At 35.7% G+C, this 26,838-nt stretch overlaps 1 long non-coding RNA gene across 1 annotated transcript; it reads left to right on the forward strand.

The window, feature by feature from the left end:
* The first annotated feature begins 3,483 nt into the window (after positions 1–3,483).
* Positions 3,484–26,045, forward strand: LOC144577108 (uncharacterized). Its single transcript, XR_013520400.1, has 3 exons — positions 3,484–3,615; positions 24,332–24,385; positions 25,267–26,045. It is a non-coding gene; the product is annotated as an uncharacterized LOC144577108 (long non-coding RNA).
* Positions 26,046–26,838: the final 793 nt, after the last annotated feature.

Below are 26,838 nucleotides of genomic sequence, written 5' to 3' on the forward strand. Positions count from 1 at the left end.
AGAGATGTATTTCTAGTAACTGAGTTGTCTTACATTTTATGGCTATACAATCATTTATTTAATTATTTTGGAACTGGTGGTCATTTGAGTCATTTGAGTTAGTTCATAATATTGTTTTCTTTGCAAGCAATATCTTTCTATACACAATTGTATGCACACTAGGGATTCTAACCATGAAGACCTTTCTTTCTCATTGCATTTTCTCATCCTCTTTTCTTATAATTATTAAACTATATTTCTTCCTTTTTTTATCTTTCCTTCCTCATACTACTTTCTCTCTCTAACAAGTTACTTTCCAATAATGGAGACAGAAATCAATTTACATATTTGCCCTTTTGAAGACTCCAGTGTCTAGAGGCTTTCTTTTTCAGCATTGCCATAGATGCATTTAATGGTTCCCCAGTGAATTCACTACATTCTTTTATTCTGGATTTGATTGCATAGGTCGTAAAGACAATGCAGCAATGGACATCCTTTCATCAGTTTGTTTTTATCATCAGATAATGTCATCATCTGTCCCATTTCCAGATGACTTTTCACATTCTGACTCTGAATTTTTACTTTCTGACTCTGACTTCGACAGCTTTACTTGTTTAATTCTTTCTTGACCAAGCCCCCCTCCTCCATATGTGCTGGGCACAGGATTACAGGAAAGAAATGATCTGAATGAGCTCATGGTGGGGCAAGACAGCAAATATAGCCTGGCATGTCACAAGCCTGACAGAATTGCTATTTGAAAATGAGCAAAAGAAGAAAGTCTGTGATTTCAACATAGTCTGTGAACCCCTGTAACAAATAATATGTAGAAAGTGAAGTGGAAACACTGAATGATTACATAATTGCTCATGGACTCTGCGTATATGAGGTAAAGGATCTCAGGCTGCAGATGTAGGTTGGAAATGTCACCTTCTATGGAAAAGGAAATTTGGGCCTGACTTTTTAAAGAAGAAATGAATAGGAAAAATAAGGATAGTAAAAAATCAATATAATGAATACATTTTAAAAGGTGAATGTACATTGAATATCTACTGTTTACAAAAAAGGGAATATTTACCCAAATATCCATCTGCTTAAAGCAGTCATTGCCATGTTTAAAATGAAAAATAGAAGTGTATTTAAACATCAATATTTCAAATTAGTTTTTGAATAAAAACAACATCAATGATATGGTCACTAATAATTGCCTTTTAAGTGTTTTCTCCCCAAGAGATACTAAAATGTTACATCCAGGAAGAATTCGTAATTATATAACAGAAAAGCAGATGATGTCACACAACCACAGGTTTGAATTTTTGACTCTATATGTGTTCAGGCAAGTTTTTTTTTTATGTGTCTGAACCTCTGTTTTCTTTTCTACTGAAAAAAGAGATTGAGAGAATTAAATGTAAATTAAAAAAAAAAACTCATTATCTTACCTGGCACCTGAAAATATGGATTTTCACTTCAAAGCAATTCTTCAAAATGGCCAAATTTTCCACAATATATGTACCAAGTGAATAGCAAATTACTATTTTTCCAAAATAAAAATTATAATTTGTTGTCAATAAATGCTTAATTTCTTGTTGACTTCCAGTCCCCACATTGTGTCATCTAAGAAACCAAAAAGAATTAAATTGCATATTTAAAAAAATCACCACTCTAGAAGAAAGCCTTAACAAGCACATCTGTGGGTTTTGTGAATTCCACCAACCTAATATAAGACTGCTAGAGGCGTATATCAATGTTTACCATCATCTTCACCAAACTTCATGATTTACAATCCAGGAACTATAAATGTACCTGTGAACCAACACTATGTGCATTATTATAGCATGGACTGTCAATTGCCTACTGCAATTTCTTCCTAGCCAAAAAAGTCCTGACATTATATCCAGACTCTTCTGTGGGAACGGAGTCATGATTAGCCTAGGTAAATCATTAGAGTTACATTTCCAACTTACACAGACTAACTTGTCTCTGGGGTTACCTGGTGAACTAATCCTGGCGTAGGATACTTAAAGAGAAACCTGTTTTGGGGACAGTTAGGGGACTATCAGGAATGCAAGTGAAAAATGCATTAAATGTGTTCCTTTCCTTCTTCGCATATGGCAGCCATCTTACGATAATGAGATGTCAACCAGGATGGAAAGACCAGAGCTTTCCAGAGCCACAGGTCTCCAGGTGACAAGCCACTGAACCAACAGCCCCAGAAGTCACCCATTTCCAGAATTCTTCTGTGTAAGGAAATTTAGTTCCTATCTATTTAAAAATTTGAATTTTCTATAACTTGCCATGAAAGCATTATTTTAGATGTAGTCATTTATAGTAATCAAATTCAAATTTGAATTATTTATTTTTATATTGCTTATTAGTAATAGATTCACTCAATGGGCCTTGAGGAAATATTTATCTATATTCTGTCTATCTGTCTACCTCAGAAATTTTAAAGAAATTTACTAGGAAATTTTTATTTGTTTAACTTGCCATGTTAAAAATTTACTAAAAATATTTATTTATTTAACTTACCATGTTTAAGGCTGCAGCTGTACCGCCTGCAGCTATACTGCCTACTCTGTCTGTCCTTCATACTTCAGCTCAATCCTTAGTTTTTTTCAGAGAACTGTCTCCTGATTTCTTGAAAACAGTAAATCCCTCTGGCATTTGCCACGTTTGCTCTTCTACATGGTCTTATATAATTTGAAAACTTAATTTTTAGCTCTAGGAGAACAGAGAACATGTCTGTTTTTGCTCACATTTGTATGCTCAATTCTAGCTCGAGACTTAAGAAACAAATATTAGACATATAACTCATATCCACTGAATCTCTAATATGAGCCTAGCATTGGCATATCAAAGAGAAATAAAAGGTTTTCTTCTACCTCTTTCATGCATTCTTTTCTTGCCTTGTGATGATCCATCATAATATATTCAAGACTCACATACTTCCCTGGAATCTTCCTCTTCAGGTCACTCTGGAGAATAAGCCTATCAACATTCTTTCTCGCCCAGTGTCCAGCACTCAGCCAACTGTTTCAGACAAAGACATTTTTTTTCTTTCTTTGATGTTAATTCATTTATGATTATACTGGATGACGTGTGCTTGTAAGCAAAAAGAACAAGAACAACAGTAATACTAATTCAGTACTTAGTAGGTTTCAGGCATTTTTATAAACATTTTAAACATATAACTCATTTTCATCACCTAGATACGGGTTGCTATTATTATCCCTAGGTTTCAAATAAGAAAGCTGAGGTTGGAGGTTAAATATATTACCCTGGTCACATAGCTTGTAGCGCTGAATTTGGATTTAAACTTAACCCTTACACTAGTGAGTCTCAAAGTGATATCTCAAACTAGCAGTATCAGCATCACCTGAGAATGTGTTAGTAATGCAAATTACTGGACCTCTTCCTAGACCTACTGAATTAGAAACCTGTGGGTGGAAGCCCTGCAATCTGTCTTTCAACGAATTGTCTAACTTATTCTGTTTTGCACACTACAGTTTGAGAACTACTGCATTACACCATGCTGTCTTACAAAGAGTGATCTAAACTAGAAAACTTCTATAAAGAAGAATTCAAAGAACTAAGTACCTCCCTAAACTCCAGGGAAATGAAAGTTGGAATTACTCTTAGGTAAGAACTGGCTTCCATCCAGCTTCTTTTAATCACAAGAGATGAATGGATCAATTTTTACTGTGATACCTGTGAGGATAATGTTTCTGCATATGTTAGAGATTGTAGGATATTAAAGCAATGTTATGGGGAATGTTTAGCTACAAAAATACAAAATACAAATTTGAAAATAGAAAAGAAATAGAAGATTATCACCAAATCCTTAACTTGGCTGAATTTTTTCAGTTCCTGTTGTAAATCTGGACCTGTTTTCCCTGTCATTACCGGGGTGGAATAAGAAAATGCAAAGTAATTGCATTATTAGATTAAGCAAAGCATAATGAGGTAACTTAGCTGTGCTACAAATATATAATGCATTCATTAATTCAATGTACATGGGATTCGAATTTTTTGCTTATTTGTATTATTTGTGCCATGCGTAACCACTTCTTTTAGCTCAGATAATCAAGTCTTGAATGCGTGTACATATACAGTTGGGAGTAATTGGTGTAATTAATGTATGTGTAACAACTTTAGCTGGCTGATGTCTGAAGGGAAAAGAAAAAAAAAGTAAAATTATGAAGTAGGTTTTAGATTAGCATCATACCCAAGATGACTTTTTTTTTTTTAAGCAAAAAATGTATCCTTAATAATGGCCTTTAGTTAATAAAGATGTAGTTGGATTTCACTTGTGAAACCTTAGCATTTGCTTCACCCTAAGGAGTCCGGTTTGGCAAATACATTTAATCCAAACCATTAGCTGCACAAAGCAAAAGACTTCAGTTAAATGAAACTCTGATAATATGAAGTAAATAAAAACATAATTACAAAAATGAATTCACCAATTTTCTTTTTCTCCGTCTGTGAAAACATTGAATGAATTTTCTTTCATCGTTTTCCGTTTTTATGTTCTGCCTCATTTCAGAAAGTTTTGAGCTATTTATAGAAGTGCTTAATAATAGTAATAATGATAATAATAATAATAAAAGAAAAATGAAGACTCGTTTAAAAATTGATAGCTTTGGCCGGGCGCGGTGGCTCAAGCCTGTAATCCCAGCACTTTGGGAGGCCGTGGTGGGTGGATCACGAGGTCAAGAGATCGAGACCATCCTGGTCAACATGGTGAAACCCCGTCTCTACTCAAAATACAAAAAAAAAAAATTAGCTGGGCATGGTGGCGCACGCCTGTAGTCCCAGCTACTCGGGAGGCTGAGGCAGGAGAATTGCCTGAACCCAGGAGGCGGAGGTTGCGGTGAGCCGAGATCGCGCCATTGCACTTCAGCCTGGGTAACAAAAGCAAAACTCTGTCTCAAAAAAAAAAAAAAAAAAAAAAATTGATAGCTTTGCACTTGTTCTAAGTAAACTTAAATGTTAGAGTAAAATTGAAATTCAAGAAACACATTTGGAGCCTCGAATCATTGCAAGGTATGGCTCCTCCTCCTGTCCTGCCGAACCTTCCAGTTCTACATGAAGGTGAGGTGGTTGTGGGAATAAACACTTAAAAATCTGGGTTTCTCCTCAGTTCTTTCCAAGTGTCTATGAGCATGATCAAGGGTTAACTGATCAACCAAAAGTCACAGCTGTTCATATGTTATAAAGGGAGATATTAGAAACTATCCTCAAGAAAACAGAATTCTTTTTCTTGATTATCAGCTTTTATTTTATTTACCACACTCTTCCTTTTTAAATCTGCCAAAGCATGTGTTAATATTGTGTTAATATTTGGGTTAATCTAAAATCTTGTAACCCAGTGTTCTTACTAGCACATGTTAATCTTTTTTTCTCTATATGAAACCGACAAATTTATCTGAACATCAATCACCCTCAATAGGATCCTGTGGAAAACAATCACAGAGTAGAAGATAGGAGAACAACAATTAATATGCAGCATTAAATCAGAAGAGTATGGAACAGAACACTCAGTCATTCTACAGGATTTAATTTGCTCAGAGATACAGCCTTTAAACCTGAGTCACAGTCACAGCTTGGTTTTCTCTCAATTAAACCCATGCTTGTCTGAAGCAATGAAGGCTTGGAGGACAAGATCAGGGCACATGCTAATGAAATTCCCTGCAGAACAAGGGCATTAGGCAGAAAGCATTGCGAAGGAAGAATCACATAATCTGTATTTAAAATTCCTTATTAAGCAAGCATTTAAGACTTCATTGTACATTAGGTATGCCACACAAAACCAGCCATAAAAATCAGGAACTATTACAGGTTGTGATCTGAGTGCAGATCGTGGTAAGATAATTGTAAAATATATATTTTTAATTAAAACATGGAAATTCTATAAGATTTCAGGTTTGCAGTAAATGTGGCTTGATCTATTAATTCTCAGCTTAGTGTTGTGCAAGGTTATGTTTATAAATGACATTATTTTAAAGGACCAACCAAATGTTAGTCTGTAGTATAATGTACAGCCTCATAAGGCCAGAGTATTTAAAACAAGTTTATCTCTCTAGCCACTGAGCAAGGGGGAAAAAAAAGCTACTTCTACTACTAATGCTTCTCAAGAATCGTAATTACACCTTTGCACCTGCTGAGCCCTGGATTACCTTCTGATACATGACTTTTTAAAATAGAAATAGAATTTCAGTTCCTGCCAAACTAATGTAAAATAATGTTGTGTTACTACTCTTTTATTTTGAGCATCATTGCTTTGGGTAAAATATTTATTGTTAATGACACATTTTTATGAATAAATGCTTTATTGAATATATTGAGCATGTACCATGTTAGGTGTTGGTTTATATATTATGGATGTCAAAATAACACAGCAAACTGTGTCTGCTATTAAAACTCTTGTAGTCTTGTAGAGGAGATCCATGAACATACCTAGTGTGGCCAATACTGACACAGAAGGATGTGGAAGAGTCCACAGGAACACAGTAAAAGGGAGTAGGATCCCTTCCAACATTCCTAGAGGGTATAGAAGGACCAGCAGGAACGTCTAAAAGAAGGAAGAGGCATTTAGGAGTGGCAGAAGGAAGGGGAGAAGCAGAACTGGCAGAGACAGCCTTTTGTGCAATGGGAATAGTTTGTGCAAGGCAGACTTTGTGAATCACCATGATACTTTCAGGGAACTCTCAGTCTGGGATTATGAAGTGCGAAATGTTTGTGTACATGTGGTGTGTCCATCAGGGCGGGTAGGCTGTATGGCAGAAATGGAGCTAGAAGCTCATAGTTAGTAGCTAAATGATTAATAATGACAAGAAACAAAGAACTCATAGGCTTCTTTAACCCACAGCTGAAGAATTTATGCTTATTCTTTGGGTGACAGGAAGCCACTGAACATGTTTAAGCAGGGGAATGATCATATGGCATTTTAGAAATAGGGTAAGTGAACGAAAGGAACAGGTAAGTTTGAGGACCCCTTCAACAATTTCCTTGCTCATGTAAGAACATTGCTGAGATTTTTAGAGTGAATAGAGTCAGTTCAAAAATTTAAAGTCACTTTTTTAGAGCAGACTATTCAATCATCAAATCAATATGTTAAAAACTTTTGTCCTTTATACTGTCATTTATTTATTTTGTGTTATACACTGAAAGTTTCTGTCCCTTCAAAATTCATATGCTAAAACCTAATCCCCAATGCTATGGTATTTGAAGGTAGGGTATTTGAGAGATAATTAGGTCATGAGGGCAGAGCCTGTATAAAAGAGACTCCAGAGATGTCCTTCATTTCTCCTGCTATGTGACAAGACAGTGGGAAGATGGCCCTCACCATCTTCCCTAGGCATTGCCCCTGTCAGGGCCTTGATCTGGAGCTCCCCAGCCTCCAGAATGTGAGAAATACATTTCTGTTGTTTATAGGAGACCCAGCCTATGGTATTTTGTTATAGCAGCCTGAACAAACCAAGCTATTTGAGAATTAAAACTCAGTTTTATTTCCCTGCTAGACTGTAAGAAATATGCAGGTGGGGTCCATGTACTCTTGGGAATCAGTATAGTACCTATTTATTGAAATAATAAATATTTATTGAGATGATTGGAACTGATTTAAATTTTGGTCCCCAGACTTTCATTGAAAGGTATTGTTAGGTCACCTTCAAGAAAAACAGAATTAAATGGTATGTATTTTTATCACAGATAGTTATTACACAATTCATACTGAGAATAACTGGGAGGTTCTCTTTCTGGCTATCTTTAAAAAAAAAATTAGCAACAAACCACTAGAGATAAAACATCATTCACTTCCTTGGAAGTGGGACCCATTGATCTCCTCAGTTCACTTTGAGGTTCTTCAAAGAGTAAACTGTTCACAGTACTCATGCTGGGAAACAAAGTGTCACTGATTTATGTGCTGAGCAGTGTTCCATAAGGCAGTGGGACATTTTAGGGCAGCAAGCCAGGAGTGAGGCAGCCAAGGAAAACTTGGAAACACAAATTAGAGGCATATAAGAAATATGCTGATTATGGGAATTTTCCAGAAGTTGGTGGTCAGACAACCAGGGAACATCACATTAAAAGTCAAAATTAGGCATTTACTCTTTTTTTGTCTCTCCCTAAAGCCCACTCTCACTATGAGCACTTGACTGATGAGCTATAATTTTTCCTAATTGTGTTTGCTTAAGTTCTTCTTCAGGTAAAATTACTATCATCAGATATATTTGAGATAAGTCTCTTCCAATCAACTTCTCTCATTTCTAATCAAGAGGCTGTGAAGTGTAATCTAGAAGCATCTACAGTGTACCAAATACTGTCCCCATTTAAAAAGACATGTAGCATCCTTGCTTCCAATAGCCTGTATTTTTTGTTAAGAAAATAAATAAGATCAGCCATCTAGGGTATTAAATAAAATGCATGACAGAGAATTGTACAGTGTGTTATCTGAGGACAGTAGAACAACTGCATTTCAGTGGGGGTAGCAGGTGGGCAAGAGTAAGTGTGAGCAGAGGTTAGCCAGGAAGAAGAGGAGAAAAAATGTGCTTCATCCAGGCTAATGGAATCACAATTTGAAAAAGCAGAAAGAAATATTAAGCCCTTTTACTAATCCTTCTGTTTTCAATATCTCAGTAGGTTTTATTTCACCTCTTCCGGGTTACCGATTTTCAAACCGTTTGTTTTTGACCTCTTTGTATTTCATGGCGTCATTTGCATCTGTTGTTCTACTTCTGCCTCTCTGTTTGTTAGATGCTCCTCATTTCCACTTTCCTGGATTAACCAAGGAATTTGCCTTTAGTGTTCTTGTATTCTTGCCCACCTGTGTCTCTGTGGGTTGTCTCATCTGCTTCCGTGATTTCAGGTGGCATAAAATGTTGGTTCCCACATTTATACAGCTAGGTCTGAGCATTTCTAAGCTCAGTATGTCAACCGCCTTCTAGATATATCCAACAAGGTGTTCTACATGCTTTTCACATGTAACAGAAATTTTATCATATCCCCTTCATCCAAAATACAGTCTGTTCAGCTTCCTACAGTCTTAGGTTTCACTGACATCATTTAAATAACCTTATAATCTAGAAATCTCTGTACCCTTCTTAATCCTCTCTTTGTCTCACTTTCATCATATCATTCACTAAAATCTTTTTCAGGTGATCCAGCTTCCCTTTTTTCATTACTAATCTTAAGTTGCCCTGTGTGACCTCAGTGTCACTGACATCACTTTTGACTTAATGCAGAAATGAAGCCACCAAATACATATCCCAGAATTCTCTTCCCTGCATGATTCTAATTTAGAAGTTTGCCAAGAAGTACAAATACAAGATTTAGAAGGCTTAAGAGAAAGCAGAGTTATTATTCTTCCAGCACAGTTTCAGCCAAACATGTGAATGGCATGCCTGTGAGAATTCTCCCCACCTCCATCTAATGCCAGTGGCTTCTTTATTTTTTGATTCCAGGTTTTCCATTGGCTGCATAAGCCTGTGTTTCCTATATTAAACATGTCATACTTGATATATGGAAAGTGGCTTTTGTTTTTTAGCTGACTGCTAACTGACTCATCTGGTATGCCTTTTCTCTTACAACTCTCTTTGTCTAAAAATTACCCACTATTCAAGTCATACCCACTATTCACTTTTCCCCTTCCTGCTTTTCCAACTTATTTGATTTCCTTCCCTTCTGCCCTCATTCCTTCCTTCATCTCTTCCTTCTTTCTGCAATTGTCTCTCTTTCTGTCACTCTATCCTCTCTGCCTCTGAATTTGTGTTTATTTTTTTTCTGGTTGTCTATTACTGTGTACCAAACCACCTCAAAGTCAACAATACAAAACAATATCTATTTATTATACTTACAGATTTTGTGAGTCAGGAATGTGGACAGGGAATAAATGTTTATTACCACAATTACTGGAGCCTCATTTGGGAAGATTCAAATGTCTGAGCATCCTGGAGACTTCCTTAATCAAATGTCTGCTCTCAGCTGAGACACTGTCCATGTGTCCTGACAAATGGCTGTAGGGTTATGAGAGGGAGCATCCTAAGAAGGGAAGTTAAGAGGCTGAGTTTTCCAAGAGAACTAACAGGTAGTTAGTTGACCTTTTATGGCTTAGCCTCCGCATGTACATAGAATCACTTCTGCTGTATCCTATTGGTTAAATCAGGCATGAGTCTGTGTGGATTCAAGGTGTGGGGATAATGACCCCATTTCTTGATGAAAATAGGTCAAAGAACTCTAGGATTATGTTTTAAATGTGCTTCAGAAATACCAATTCCCGGTAAGATACTATGTTTAAAAAATATGAATAATAGACTTTCCTTCCTCAAGGTCTTTTTTTTGGGGGGCTGCCGTGAAACAACAGCACCTTCATTAACATTTTAAACAGGTTTAATTATTACCAAAAGTGGAAATTTCTTTACTTAAATGGGGTGAACGGCTGCAGGGCAGAGTAATGCATCATTTGACATTGCGAATATAAGGTTGAATTGATGGCTATCTCTCAGATGCAGGATCAGGTGCAGCGTTGACTCTTTCTGCACGTCATAATCAGAAAACTATGGCCGATTCTAGCTGCTTGTCTTCAGAAATAAACCTCTGTTAGTCAGAGGCTGTGCCTTCTTTATCCTGAGTCTTGATCTTTACATTCATAATGGTAAAACTGGGCTTCGTTTTCAGAGTAATTGTCTTGCTGGTCTGGATTATTAAGTGGCTAAGTGCACTAATATGTTACAATAATCTCTTCTCTTCTCTGTAGTTGTATATTTTTGTGAATTTTCTCATAGCATGCACGGCATTGTCTATTGCACTGTTATTTATTATATATGGCATTTTTCTTACTAGCTGTTTCAGGGAACTTGAGGGAATTTATATATTTGAGGGTAGCATGCAGTGTTTTGTACCTACTATGATTTTCACAAACATTAATTGAATCTGATTTCCTCTATGTATAATGAAAATTTTAAATTTTGTTTCATGAGAATGACTCCACATCAAATGGGTTATAGAATGTTAATCAACATTATTGAAATTCACATTTAAAGTTAGTGAGTCTCTTAGAAGTTCTACGGTGTATTGCAAATCCATTTCTTTAACAAGACATATTGAGCCCTTTTACCACACACATTAGCCACCACAGGGATTAAACTGTGAGGCTGGCAGAGGTGGATCCTACCTTTCCAGAGCATATGATATTGAGGGAAGTATAAAGAAGAGACTTGCAAGTGCTTTATAATGTTAAATTTGTCAAGTTCTAGGTGCAGCAGAAACAAAGATGAGGTGGCCACTAATCTGAACACAGAAAAGAGAATGGCTTCTAAGACTAGATGATATCAAAGATGAAGCATGTAGGATAGGTAGGAGTCATCTCTGTGAAGTTCAGATTCAGATAGGACAAAGTGTTCCTGGCAGAAGAATAACGTACAATCAGTGATCTGGAGCTGGGAGAGCTCATAAAACTATTTGGTTCACTAAGGAAATGGGAAAAAGGCATTTTGTAGCAATAAATAAGGTTTAAGAGGAAGCAGAGTAAACTTGTAATATAAAAGGTAACGCACACATAAGGTTTTCTTAAAATATATATTTATTCATTATTGTACATGTTATGGGATGCAATTTGATGTTTTGATACATATCTATGCTATATAATAATGCAATCTGGATAGTTAGTATCCATCACCTTATGCAACTGTCTTTGTGGTGAGAACATTCAAAATTCTCTCTTCTAGCTATTTTGTAATATACAAGATTTTACTGTTAACCAAGTCACCTACTATGCAAAAGAACTCTACTGTGCAATAGAACATCAAAATTTATTCCTCCTGTTTTATTGTGACTTTATACACACTGATCAACCTTTCCTATTTTCTCTTTTTCCATTGCCCAGTATTTTTCCTATACTATCTTCTGGTAGTTTTATAGCTTTAGGTTATGACACTTACATCTTCAATCCACTTTGAGTTTACTTTTGCATATGGCAAGAGGCAGAGGACTAGTCTCATTCTTCTGCATATGTATATCCCATTTCCCATCACCATTTTTGGAAATAATTCCTTACCAAATGTGTGTTCTTGGCACCTTTGCCAAAAATCAGCTGGCAGTAGGCCTGTGAATTTGTTTCTGGGCTCTCCATTCTGTTCCTTTGGTCTATGTATGTGTCTGCTCTTATGACGGTAATATGCTATCTTGGTTTCTATGGCTTTATAGTGTATTTTGAGGTTAGGTAGTGTGATGCTTTCAGCTTTGTTTTTTTTGCTGATGATTGCTTTGGCTATTTGGGATCTTTTCTTGTTTCATAAAAATTTTAGGACTTTTTTCCCTATTTTTCTAGAGTGTAATTGGTACTTTGACAGGGTTTATATTAAATCTGTAGATCGCTTTGGGTCATATAACCATTTAGCAATATTAATTCTTTGTGAATATGTGATATCATTGTGATTTGTGTCCTCTTCAATTTCTTTCAATAAGTATATAGTTTTCAGAGTAGATCTTTTTACCTCCTTAAGTTTATTTCTAGATATTTTATTTTTTACAGCTATTGTAAGTGGAAATGTTTTGGGGATGGCTTTTTTCAGAGTTCACTATTAGTGTATGTAAATGCTATTGATTATTATGTTAGTTCTATGTCCTGCAGCTTCACTAAATCTACTTGCTAGTTCTAACAGGATTTTTTTTTTGGTGGAGTCTTTTGGATTTTATGCATATAAAATTATGTTATCCGCAAGCAGGGGCAATTTCACCTTTTCCTTTCCAGTCTGGATTTCTTTTATTTATTTCTCTTGATGAAGTGCTTTGGCTATGATTTCTAACACTGTATTAAATACAAGAGATAAAAATGGGCATTCTTGTCTTGTTCTTGATCTCAGAGCAAAGGTTTTGAGCCTTTCCCTGTTTGGATATAAGCTGTGGGTTTGTCAAGTCTAACCTTTATTGTGTTGAGTTGTATATATATCTTCTGCACATAAGTTGTTTAGAATTTTTATTATGAAGGGATGTTAAATTTTGTGAAATACTTTTTCTGCATCTATTTAAATGATTGTATGATTTTGTCTTTCTGTTAATGTGATATATCAAATGTATTGACTTGTGCATGTTAAATCAAACCTGGGATGAATCCCACTTGAATCATAGTGAATAATCTTTTTAATATGACTTTAAATTTGCTTAGCTAACATCTTTGTGAGAATGTTTGCAGCTATGTTCAATTAGGGATACTGGGCTGTGATTTCTTTTTTTGCTGCGTCCTTGTCCAGTTTTGAAATCAGGGTAATGTTGCCTTTGTAAAAATGTGTTTTGGAAGTGTTCTACCTTCCTACATTTTTGAAATCTTTTGATAAAAATTAGTTTTGTTGATCTTTTGAATTATTTTTAAATCTCTATTTTGTTTAATTTTGCTTTAAGCCTTATTATTTCCTTCCTTACACCAATTCAGGTTTAGTTTATTTTTGTTTTTCTAGTTCCTTCAAGTACAGTGAGATCATTTATTAGAAATCCTTCTCTTTTTTGATGTAAATTTTTATTGATATACATTTCTCTCTAACAGCTTTTGCTGGTTTTTGGCATAATGTGTTTCCATTTTTGCTTTCCAAAGAATATTTAAAATTTTTCTTTTAATTTCTTCATTAATTCACTTGTTGTTCAGGAGCATGTGTTTTAATTTTTTTGTACATGTAAAATTGTCAAAGTCTGTCTTCTTAGTTTCTAGTTTTATGCCATTATAGTCAGAGAAAAAGTACTTGATATGATTTATATCTTTTAAAATATATTAAACTTGTTTTGTAGCCTAATGTGTGATCTATCTTGGAAAATGTTTCATGTGCAGTTGAGAAAAATGTGTATTCTGCAGCTGTTGGATGATATAGTCTGTAAATGTCTGTTAGGTCTATTTTGTCTGGTATAGCTTAACTCTACTTTTGTTGTTGTTGCTGTTGATGATGATTTTTGTCTAGATGATGTGCCTTTTGTTGAAAGTAAGGTGTTAAAGTCTGCTACTATTATTGTTTTGCAGTATATCTCTCCCTTTATGTCGATTGTTTGTTTGTTTCTCACTCTGTCACTCAGGCTGGAGTGCAGTATTGTGATCTTGGCTCACTGCAACCTCCACCTCCTGGGTTCAAGTGATTATCATGCATCAGCCTCCTAAGTAAGTGGAATTACAGGTGCACACCAGCAGGCCCAACTAATTTTTGTATTTTTAGTAGAGAGTGGATTTTTCCATGTTGACCAGGCTGGTCTCAAACTATTCACCCCAAGTGATCCTCCCTTGTTGGCCTTCCAAACTGTTCAGATTATAGGCATGAGCCATTGCGTCCAGCCTCTGCTGATAGTTCAATGAGGATTCCCTTATATATGACTTCATAGTTTTCTCTTGAAGCTTTTAGAAATCTCTTGTTGTATTTGACTTTTCATAGTTTGATTATAACATATCCTACAGAATATCTTCATGGCAAATTAATTGGAAACTCTTGAATTTTCTGAATCTGGATGTCCATATCTCTCTCAATACTTAAGAATTTTTCAGCTGTTATTTAATTGAATACATTTTCTCCATCTTTTTTCATATGTTTCCCTCAACCACTCCTATAATGCAAATATTTGTTAGTTTAATGATGTCCAAAGAGTTCCATATCATTTCTTCATTCTTTTCTACTCTTCTTTCTTGTTCATATTTGCCTGACTGGGTTGCTACAAAAGACCTATCTTTAAGTTCAGAAATTATTTCTTCTGCTTGATCTTCACTATTGTTGAAATCCTCTATTATATTTTTTATTTAATGCATTGAATTCTTCAGCTCAAGGTCTTCTGCTTGGTTCTTTTAAAATAAAATCTATCTCTTTGTTGAGTTTATCATTCACATCATATGTTGTTTTTCTGATTTACTTGAATTGTTTCTGTTTTCTTGTTTCTTGCTGAGTTTCCCTAACATTATTATTTTGAACACCTTCTAAATCATCTTGTTAATGTTCTTTTCTTTCAGATCTGTCACTGGAGACTTACTGTGTTCCTTTGGGGGTGTCATGTTTTCTTACTTTTCTATGTTTCTTGTAGTCCCATGTTGATATCTATGCATCTAGTGGAATTCTTGTTTTTTCTCCAGTTTAAAGAAGGAGTTTTCATAGTGAGAGATATTTTCCTGTATCTATTGTCTTAGGTGATCTGTCAGGTATTATGCATTGGCTTTGTTTCTGGGTGGCCTCAGTGACATCGTCTCCATATAGTTCCTTCAGCTGAAATCCTTGTCAATGACAACTGTGATTATCTCAGGGGGCTAGGTTATAAGAAATTGTAATGGTGTTGGCATGGTTTTTCTAAGGGTAGGAGTGCTGGGCTGACTGTCTAGCCAGGTGCATTTAGGCATAGAAGATCAATGGGCTATGTGGCAGGATCTCCCAGGAGGTGGTATCCACCACTGGACTTGCTTTCATGGCAGGATTGGATGTGTGTGAGCACAGCCCAACAGGTGGCTATGTAGCTGTCTCTTTGAGGAGGTTTTGCTGTTGCCAAACTGTCAACTCTGGTGTGCAAATAGGCACACTGGTGCCAGGCAACCCTGTGGCAGTCTGATTATGTTGACAGTGCCACCACTGGACTGGCTTTTGGGCTGAGCTTGGGTATATGTGGGCTTGATGGGCCAGCCAGCTCTGCAGCACATGTGTAGGCAGTTGGGGTCGCTGGAGAGCTCTTTGGTGGATTCCCTACCATGGAAGTTCACCTGGTGTGGGGATGCTGTGTGGGTTTGAACACTGAGGCCTCAGTAGTTCTTTCTGACGCATTTTCTGTGCAGCCTCATGTAATGCAGCAGGCACCTATGTGAACATGATAGGATTGTGGCAGGGCCTCAGAAATTGAGAGAGTCAGCTGCCACTGGTCCCCAGGGCTAGGCATACTATAGGAGTGTGTTCAATTTCAAAATGGCGCTGAGCCATAGCAACTAAGGTTGTGAGAGTGAAGGTTAATGAAGATGGGTTCCTACTTTGAGGTAACACAGCTGGGTAAACTCACAGTTAACCTCCAAACTGGAATTGGGTTCTGTGAGGACTGGGGATCTATCCTATAGCAAGGGCTCTTGGCATTTGTAGTAGCAATGGGGGCTGCAAGGGATCCCTAGCTTACCTTTTCTCCATAGAAAGAAGTCCCCACTGACTTCTTCAGCATACTTCTTCAGTCTATCTAGTCAAAATATATGGGGGGATAATTGCCAGACCATTTTGCTGACATCTTATGATGAATTATATCTATGGGATATTCACATCAGAGGTCTGGTAGGTTATTGGACATTTTGTTCTCATGCTTAGGAGAGGGACTGGCCTGATAAACAAGTTTAAATCAAATAAGTATTGAAAGATGCCTAATGGATTGAAAGGAAAAAGTTACACATGGAAGATAGAGAAAACACATCAAATGAACAAGTCCCTTGAAAAAGAGGCAGACCACTACTTCCCCACCTCCCATGGAGGAATATGTGCATACATTAGCAAAGTAGAATGTAGAACAATACCTTAGAAATGGGAGAAAATTCATTCCTTCCTCTGGTATAGTTTCAAAATCCTTATTGTGACAACTACTGATTACGTTAAGGTTTGATGAATATAATAAGTGATTCATGGAGTTTCGAATTTAAATATTCAAAGAAAAACATGTTACTTTATAAGAAAAGAAAATTTGCAAAAAAGGTGTAAGTAAAAGTCTCAAAACAATAGAATAGTTGAAAATACTTGATTAGATTCTTAATGCGGTTAGAAAGGCAATAGAAATTCTTGATACAAAAAAGAATAAAATAAAAATAAAGCCAATACAAAAAAAAAGCCAAAACAGAACAAAACTGGCATTATACTAATTATAAGAGAAAAATATTAAACAAGAATATGAATATAATTCTGGGTGAACTAGTAAATGATGAAAGGTTTTAGTTCACTGATGACAAAAAATAAGGTTAATGTTTTAGAAAGTTCAGAGTTTTCCATTTATTCAGCTCATTGTCAATATAAATCAATCACCTACTATGTACCAGGGACTTTGCCAAATAAGAAAGGATAAAACATTATAAGAAACAGAATATGAATGTCACAGTATTTATTATTTAGCTCCCACCGAAGTCATCTTGGACTTTGGAACACAGGCTGGAATGGACCAGGCTGGTGGATGTGAGCGAAGCAAGATGTGATGATTAGCTCCCCCACAGAAACTCCTCATACTGGCAGCTGAGAGAAGCAAAGTAAAAAGAACTAAATGTTGATTCAAACCAAATGTAAACGTATGTTTTCCTAAAGTGGGATGGAGGTAAGAGGGAAGTGTTTAGTCCCAAAGTGTGAACATGAACCCGTTTTAAAGAAGCAAGTTAGCAGCATAAAAGCTCAATTTGTCTATTAGCTTTGGTGGTAAAATCATAAAGATTTCACGTATCTATATAGCATTAATTATTATGGACATATTTGGGCCTCGAGTGGCGTTGTCATTGGGTTCAGTAAGTGCTGCTCCCTAACAGGCTCTATTGTCTTCTTTTTGAGTGGTCTCTTACTATATTTTCTCTCTACCCACCCTTCCCCAACCCCCAGATATCCACCTTCTCTAGTCCAAAATGTGTCTCCAAGTTCTTTGTGGATGCTAAAGAACTGTACCAATGTTTGTGGTTATTTTCTTATGATTGTTCCACTTCCCAGCCACAAGCTGGTTGTCCCTTTCCCTCACCACTCTGCCAGCATATCCCCTTCATGCTCTGAAATTATTTTTCCTCTCATATCCATGTGGTATTTCTCATTAGCTACAATAAAGTTGATTGAAAATAAAATTTTTGAGATGGAGCCTTGCTCTGTTGCCCAGGCTGGAGTGCAATGGCATCATCCCCACTCACTGCAATATCCCCCTTCTGGGTTCAAGTGACTCTCCCTGCTCAGCCTCCCGAGTAGCTGGGATTACAGGCATGCTGCACCAAGCCCGAGTAATTCTTGTATTTTTAGTAGAGATGGGATTTTACCATGTTCTCTAGGCTGGTGGTCTCAAAACTCCTGACCTCGGGTGATCAACCCCCTCAGCCTTCCAAGGTGCTGGGTTTACAGGTATGAGCCACTGCTCCTAGCCTGGTAATGCATTTTTTTTTCTTTCTTTTATTTTGAGATGGTGTCTTGCTCAGTCACCAGGCTAAAGTGCAGTGGCTCACTGCAACCTCTGCCTGCCAGGTTCAAGCGATTCTGCTGCCTCAGCCTCCTGAGTAGCTGAAACTACAGGCATGCTCCACCACACCCAGCTAATTTTTGTATTTTTAGTAGACATGGGGTTTCACTATGTTGACTGGGATGATCTGATCTCCTCACCTCGTGATCCCCCTGCCTCGGCCTCCCAAAGTGCTGGGATTACAGGCCCAGTAATACATATATTAATTAATGCCTTAAATGATAGAATATTTTACCTATTGAGCTATAAACCAAAATAAATTACATGATAACAACAGAAAGGTACACACACATGGGCACACACAAAATAGCTTAGATTACCTGAAAGATAAGTGAGTAAATGACTGAAATATAGGTAATTTTACTTATGTGCTGCAAGCTGAGAGGGCATATGTTTATCTATGTATCTGAATACAGATATGGAGATATAGATACTGATATATAGATATGGATATAAGAAAGTGATCCATATGATATATTTATTATAAGATCTATATGATGTATTTAATATAATCAAAGTTTCTCTTGTCTAAAGTTTTCTAGTGTATTTGATCAATCCACATTTACAAGTGTTCCATGAAACAGAAACCAACCTGTGAATTACACTGTAAAGCATCAGAGATTAGATTGATTTGCTCTATAATTCTAGTAAAGTACACACAGGAGAAAATAATATGTAAGTATTTAGGGAGGTGAATGATAATAGGAGGGTCTTGACAGTTTGCTTGTGAAAGCAGTGAAGCAAAGCTAAAGGTAAGATTTGGATACTCTCTGGCATAAACAAATTTTCTTTTAAGTAATCAAAAGTTTAATTTTTCCCTCTGGCAAAGTAGACAACTTCATGAAATCCTTCCTGAAATAATAATGAATTATAAATAGATGAACTTGAATAGTGATAATCAATTAAATGAAAAGTATATGACCCGGCCGGGCACGGTGGCTCACACCTGTAATCCCAGCACTTTGGGAGTCCAAGGCGGGTGGATCACGAGGTCAAGAGATCGAGACCATCCTGGTCAACATGGTGAAACCCCGTCTCTATTCAAAATACAAAAAATTAGCTGGGCATGGTGGCGCCTGCCTGTAATCCCAGCTACTCGGGAGGCTGAGGCAGGAGAATTGCCTGAACCCAGGAGGCGGAGGTTGCTGTGAGCCAAGATGGCACCATTGCACTCCAGCCTGGGTAACAAGAGCAAAAACTCCGTCTCAAAAAAAAAAAAAAAAAAAAAAAGAAAGAAAGAAAGAAAAGTATATGACCAAGAAAAATGTGTAAGCGGATATAGTTCATTGAGTTTAGCTAGTTTAGCTACTGAACCAAAGCTCATGTTGCGAATTTAAAAAACACATAACAAAGATGAGTCACTTTAAAATGAGAGGTAGATACATGCATAGATATAAGTATACATTCTATACATATATAAACACATTTTTTAAAAAGTTGATTAGCACTCTTATAGTTAATATTATATAACTGGAACACTTAAAAACATTTTTTTCATTATTTACAAACCCACCCCACAAAAACCTCTAATAAGTAAACCTAATCGTGCAGTCTTGGAATTTTGTTTAGCAAATAATACTCATCAGAAATGTATTTTGTCAATTTTTAGAATACCTTTACTGACAATATTTCCTAGACTTAAATGCTCTTAAGAAGTAAAGTTCTCTTCAGCATTTCTCTGACTGTCCTACCAATGGCCTCTGGCCCAGGAAAAGGAAATGAATAAGAGTTAGGAAGCCTATGCTTAAAATCAAATGCCATTCTGAAAAAATAACTTAACAAAAAAACCCTCTTCCTTGAGAAATAATGACCACATTACCTGCCTGGAAGGAAGCTTTGGGATAATGAGCTGTACATGAAGAGTCTCTGCTCAGTTCACATCAAGGAGGAAGGTGATAAGACAGGAAGCTTTTAGCCTACTTGAATGCAAGCTCTGTACTTCAAACTAGGTCAGATATTATTTCAATTGAAAATAAGGAGTGCTCAAGAGTCAGAAATTTTCTGGAAGAATGCTTAGAAATGTGTGACATGCAGACACACTCCTGATGAACGTTGTGATGCCTTTAGAGACGGCCTGCCTGACCCTCCATTAGCAGTAGCCACACAAGGATACTAGACATGACTCTTTTAGAACTCTCTCTTTCATACAAATCCTATTGTTGCTTGTTGTTCGGAGATTGTAATAATGGTTATCACCTCCTATGTTCTGCAATACATAAATACTATTAAAAATACTTGTGTCCTATTTTATCAAGTGTTAAAAAAACGAATGACAGGATGGGAGGTAGATAATTAAGAATGCTACTTTGGTAGCAGGAGTGGCTGAGGGAAACGGATCTCTCAAACACCGAATAAAGGAAGAGGGAAGAGTTTATTTGGCCAGGAGACCAGGCAGTAATTTGTTGAAAGCCCAGCTCATTTAAGAAAGGAAGGTTCTGCCTTTATATAGGCTTATACTTTAGATGTTACACATGGAAGAATCTTAGGTTTATAGCTTTAGGAATCACATATGAAAGGGTTCTGGTTTACAGTTTTAGGACTCACATGTGAAAAGGTCTCTGTTTACAGTTTTAGGAATCACATATGAAGGGTTCTGGTTTACAGTTTTAGGACTCACATGTGGAAAGGTTTCTGGTTTGATCTTGTTTTAATTAAAAATAGTGTCTGCCAGAGAGTTTCCCCAACATCAAGCGTGTTATTTTCAAGAAGGAGATTCAGGAGGCATCAGCTGGCCTGCTCTCTCTTCTGTTGAGACGCACAGTGGATGACGGAGCGGGAGGGAATCCCAGATGCCTGGGTCTCCTTCCTCATTTGCATGTATCTCGCCTTTCCACTCCACAGTGTATAATGGTTATTCCTAATAATTTAAATTCAGGTGTATGTTAATCATAATTGATTCTAGGATTTTTACTACTACATTTACCACAGACTTTCCATTTAAATAACTTTTATCTATCAGAGCCTAAAAGTATGAATATTTTCCTTATGTGTAAAAAGTCACTGTCCTGTAGACTAATTAGGATGGTTTTTCTTATTTTTTCTGAATGACTTTAGAAAAAAATAAAGGACTGATAATGACTAATATACATTCAGAGATAGTTCAATTCAAAGTGAAAGTTCTTATGGAAATGATGTCTTAAAAAGGAAGCGTTGCTTAGAAATAGATTCTCGTATTAGTCTGTCTTTGTGGTAATGACACTTATATGGATTCTACAGTGGAATCTTTTTTCTTTTTCTGTGATATTCATTAGGATTTGTTTAAATAAATCATTCCCTACTCTCAACTAATTTGTTAAGAATAAAAGATTGATTTACTGGTGCTTATATTAACTTTTACAATTCCATCGTGTGGCAGCAGAAAGCCTAAGTTCTGTTTTACTGTAATAGGGTTTGCAAAGTTTTAGGTATCCATGGGTTTTAAAATGTTTTCTCTGGCAATTTTTACAGCACTTTTTGTTATATAAAGAAGTTGGAGTGGAGATTAAAAGATTGAGGAAACTGGTAAATACACGTGTAAAAATATAGGCTGTTATAAGAATAATACAATTATGGAAATATTAATACTAATAAGAATGTCTACTTTGGACATATATTTCAACAGAATTAGTAAAGTGCTTGAAAAAGAAACACATGGGACCGTAAGGTAAGATGATTTTTTTGATCTGAAGTTGAGAAAGGTGTTCTAACATTTTGCCTTGGTATTGAAAACAGCAGGGCTGACTACATGCTGGATAAAAATATTTCACTATTTCCCTTAGACAGGCTTTCCAGGGCACTATCAAAGACAAGCTCAACACTTTGTGGTCAAGTTTGAAAAGCATCATTGCAAAATGACAAAAATCTTTTCATAAATTCCAAGTGAATCATGGTTTAACCATTTACCAGGTAGCCTTCTCTCATATATTACAGCATTAATCATATCAAACAGAGAAAAGAATTGAAAGCCAGTCCTATTTTTTTTATTTGTCAATTGAAATTCTTGGTTTGATTTCATTGATCTCATTACATTTTGATGGGAGGCTAGGGAGGGTTAGAGGAAACTGCCTGGTGCATTATTAATTGTCTACATCTTTATCGTAGTGCCAACACTATTTATGCCATTTTGAATTCTCCAGGTCCCCATCTCTAGCAGTGACAGTGGTTATGGATTTTGTGGCTACTTTTTCTCCTGACTCAAAGGGCAGGGTGCACCTGTTGTTGTTTTCAAGGCTGAGTAAGGGATCAGTTTTTGGAGGTACTTCAGTGGCTGAGAAAGTGTCCCTCTCTCCTTTATCATCAAATGTCTCTCCTTGAGGAAATGATCAAGTTCTAGTCACTCAAGAAGCTGAGACTTTGACACTGTTCTTTGGCCTGATAATCTAAAATCCTTTGCTGCCTTCTTGGATGAGCTGGTCATGACATATTTTTAAAGTCAAAATTTTAACTCTTGTTTAAATCATTTGAGCACAGCTTCTGAGTTGTAGCTTTTGAGCATTAGTAGGGTTTTGTTCGTTTGTTTTTATAGAATTCTGGGGATGTTAATGCACATTTTTTGGCTCTGTCACATTGCATTTCTACATATTTCCATGGTGTGCATATTTACACAAATTAAAACACTGTAAAAAATTACTTTCAGGTAACCATCAGTAATCAAGTTATTACATGACATTTTCATACCTAGAATAATCATTTTTCTTTTAATTCCAATAAAAATCAGCTATTCTTTCATATAAGGTGAAGTTTTCATGCTTCTCACATTTTCATTCTATTGATTTCCAGTGCCAGATTTCTCTTTTATCAGGAGACACTCCCCATCAATTGCAAACTGTCAACCAAGTTTACAAAATATTACATCCTTTCCATCACTGAGTTCCATTCAATTAAATACATCATACAGGCACATCAGAAGTAGAAAGAATACCAAAGAAAAATAATACAGAGGCAGGGATTTTTTTATTGCCTGCCTTGAGAGTTAATCCAAATGAGCTAGATTAGAATGACTGTGCTGAGACATGTCTTTTCAAAAATAATCTCTGCAACTGGATGAGTATAATTCACACTTTTGCTACAGTTGCACTTAAATATTTATTTTGTCAAAACGTATGATTCAAAGTTTTGTAGTGCTTTCTTGAAATACATTCCATCATTATTTCTAACTCCTTCAGCTTATTTGCATAATTCTTTGTACCATAAATCCTTATAGAAGTAAATCTTTCAAATCTTCATATTAAGGCTGAATAAACCAAGCCTATCACTGTGAAGTAACTTGCTCATGGAATCATATAACCTGCGAGGGACAGAGCTGGAATTTCTATTTGGACTTCTAAATAAGCATAGTATTTTTTTCCTATTATATTCTAACTTGTTTGCTCTAATATAAGGATCATATGTTTCATGATGTGTCTTTAAATGGTTAAAAAAGAAAATGAGTAACAAGAATGGGTTCTATTGTAGTCCCGGGATAAAAAGTAATTTGTGTAATTATTCCCGATAAGGTAAAAAAGTTGGATTCATTCGCTTTAAAATTTCCACATTAAACAATCTGGGAAATAGGTAAGCATTATGGTGAGACTTCTGACATCTGTGCTTCATAAAGAAAACCTATGAAGTTGAGATGTTTAATTAGTAAAACAGAAGACAAAAAAGAGATACATTTGTTTTAAAGCATTCAAAGGACTACAATGTGTGAGAAAGTGTTATATTTTGTTTTTTGTTGAAGAAATAAAACAGGATGATTGTGTAGAAGTCAGGAGGTGAATCTGAGTTCAAATATCTATATATATATAAATGATAGATGATATATAAATGGATAGATAAATAGATAGGAGTTACAGATTACAGGAAGAATTCAAGCAAGAGACTCTTAGAGAAATTTTGCACTGAGTGTGAGTTTGAATAAGCTTCTCTTCTACACTAATTTTCTATGATTTTATTGCTTAATTTTTTTTTTTTTTTGGCAAAGCAAGCTATCTAGTCACAACTGAGTTCACAGAATATGAATTAAAATGCTCCTTCAGACAGGAGAAACAAATATAGTATGAACAATTATATGTTCTAAACATACTCACTGTAGAATTTTAAAGTTTTTATTGCATTTATTTTATTTGATACTAATGTTACTGACTTTTTCATATTAGTGTTTTTCACATGTTTTGAAATTTTGGTTTACTGACTCCCACCTTAAGATTTTTTCCTTTTCTCTTTTTTTCAGGCTCAGCCCAATCTCAAACTGCCCAAGTGTTTTCAGTTGCCTGCACCTAAACTGGTGAGAACTGGCTCATTCTGCTTCTGCCTCATAGTGATAGTGGGGATATTGCATATTCCAGTGATGAGCCAGTGTTCAAGTCTTGGTAATATGAATGAGTTTGTATTTGTCATATCTTAAGTGTCAGAAAGCATTTGATAATTAAAATTACTTTTCAAAAATGCTCCCACTTTTTCTCTCACCAGTCGTATTTAAAAATATGCATCACAAACTCTACAAAGTAAAATGTTTCCAAATGTTCTCTTAAAATATTAGAAAACAGGCCGGGCGCCGTGGCTCAAACTTGTAATCCCAGCACTTTGGGAGGCCGAGGCGGGTGGATCACGAGGTCAACAGATCGAGACCATCTTGGTCAGCATGGTGAAACCCCATCTCTACTAAAATTACAAAAAATTAGCTGGGCATGGTGGTGCGTGCCTGTAATCCCAGCTGCTCGGGAGGCTGAGGCAGGAGAATTGCCTGAACCCAGGAGGCGGAGATTGCAGTGAGCCAAGATCGCGCCATTGCACTCCAGCCTGGGTAACAAGAGCGAAACTTCGTCTCAAAAAAAAAAAAAAAAAAAAAAAAAAAAATTAGAAAACATACAGAGATTCAAATTAGCTCTTCTCTTCAGGTCATGGTCTGCTCACATTGCTCCATGAAGGACTCTCTTGTTTTACTTGTTGCCCACTTCACCAATGCTGTTCTTTTGCCTTTTCCTCTCTATTACCATAAACACTTTTTCTTGTTGATCTGAAATATATTCTTTTGTCTCCTTGAATATGTACTTATCCTTTACAGTTTTTAAATACATCCTTTGGTCTTTTTGAATATGTACTTATCCTTTACAGTGTGGTTTTATGTGTATAAACTTGTAAATAATATAAATATATTCTTTGCAGGGACGTGGATGAAGCCGGAAACCATCATTCTCAGCAAACTTACACAGGAACAGAAAACCAAACACTGCAGGTTCTCACTCATAAGTTGGAGTTGAACAATGAGAACACATGGGCACAGGGAGGGGAACATCACACACCGGGACCTGTTGTGGGGTAGAGGGCTAAGTGAGGGATAGCATTAGGAGGAATACCTAATGTAGATGATGAGCTGATGGGTACAGCAAACCACCATGGCATGTGTATACCTATATAATAAACCTGCATGTACTGCACATGTATCACAGAACTTAAAGTATGATAAAATTATATATATATTTTGTTGTAAATCTAGTCATCTTTGTTTAAAAGGCCAACAGTGTATTTTTAAGATATTCAAATTGCTGCATTGACTTCTAGTTTATTATTGCTGTGAAATATTTCAGAGTATGTAACCACTATAAAGGCAACACTGCACTGACTAACCTGGAAGTAGAATTAATGAGTTTTAGTGTATAGTATATTTAATTTAATTTTATTAGGTCTTCTCCGAATATTTCTGTCAGTAGCATGTAAAGATTTTATTTTCTCATATTCTAGCATGTGATGTTATCTGATATTCTATTTTTGTTACTTTTTGATAAGTTTAAGGAATACCACTTGTATTTCACATGTATTTTAATTTGTCTTCTGTAATAATCATTATAATTTACCTATTTCTAGTCTTTGTCCATTTTTGTATTGGGTTTTGGTATAATTATTTCCCTTTTCCTGGAGACCCACTTAAATTCCAGCTATTAATGTATTTTTAACTTTAGACTACAGTAATATTCTTCCAATATATTATTTATTTGTTTTCAGCACCTATGATAAAATTGCACTGAACTTAAAATTTTGTTGTCTTGTTGCTGTATATTTTGTGTGCTTTTTTGAGATTAAAAAATACTTTTCCATCAGAAGGTTACAGACATATTCTGAAATTTCTTCTATTTCATTTTTTCTACAATCAAAATTTTAATCTATCTGTACTTTATTTATGTACAAATCTGTTTGATTTTTTCTCTATAAATATAAAACAAAGCAGTTTTCTCAATACAAAGTAAGCAACTCTCAATTTTCAGTTTCTCATTACAATTTTGTCAGTTTTTTCTGGATATCTTTTGAGGCTATGAAGCTGGGTTTGTAAGTATGTTTGAGTCCCTATTGATCATTTCTTTACCAGAACCCTGCATTATTCTTCCTTTGTGTGTATGTATGTACCTTTGAATTATATTTACTTTCTGATATTAAAATGGTTACCTTATCTTTGTTTTGGTTCATAACTGTGGTGCATTTTTTCTTTTCTCTTTAATTTCAACCTATGACATATAGTACATACTAGTTTTATTATTCAGTATCATAGTTTAGAACTTTTAATTGATTAATTAAAAATTAGTTATTGTTACATTCATCTCTCTTGCCCTATGCATTTATTTGCTTCTTTTTTTCTCCTTTACTGTATATTTTCTGTTGATTTATATGCTGCTATGAAAGTTACACATTCTATTTGTATTCTTGCCTTAAATAAGTCTCTCATATATAAATATATATCCATAC

This window comes from Callithrix jacchus, chromosome 7 (genome assembly GCF_049354715.1).
Source record: "Callithrix jacchus isolate 240 chromosome 7, calJac240_pri, whole genome shotgun sequence".
NCBI classification, from domain to species: Eukaryota; Metazoa; Chordata; class Mammalia; order Primates; family Cebidae; genus Callithrix; species Callithrix jacchus.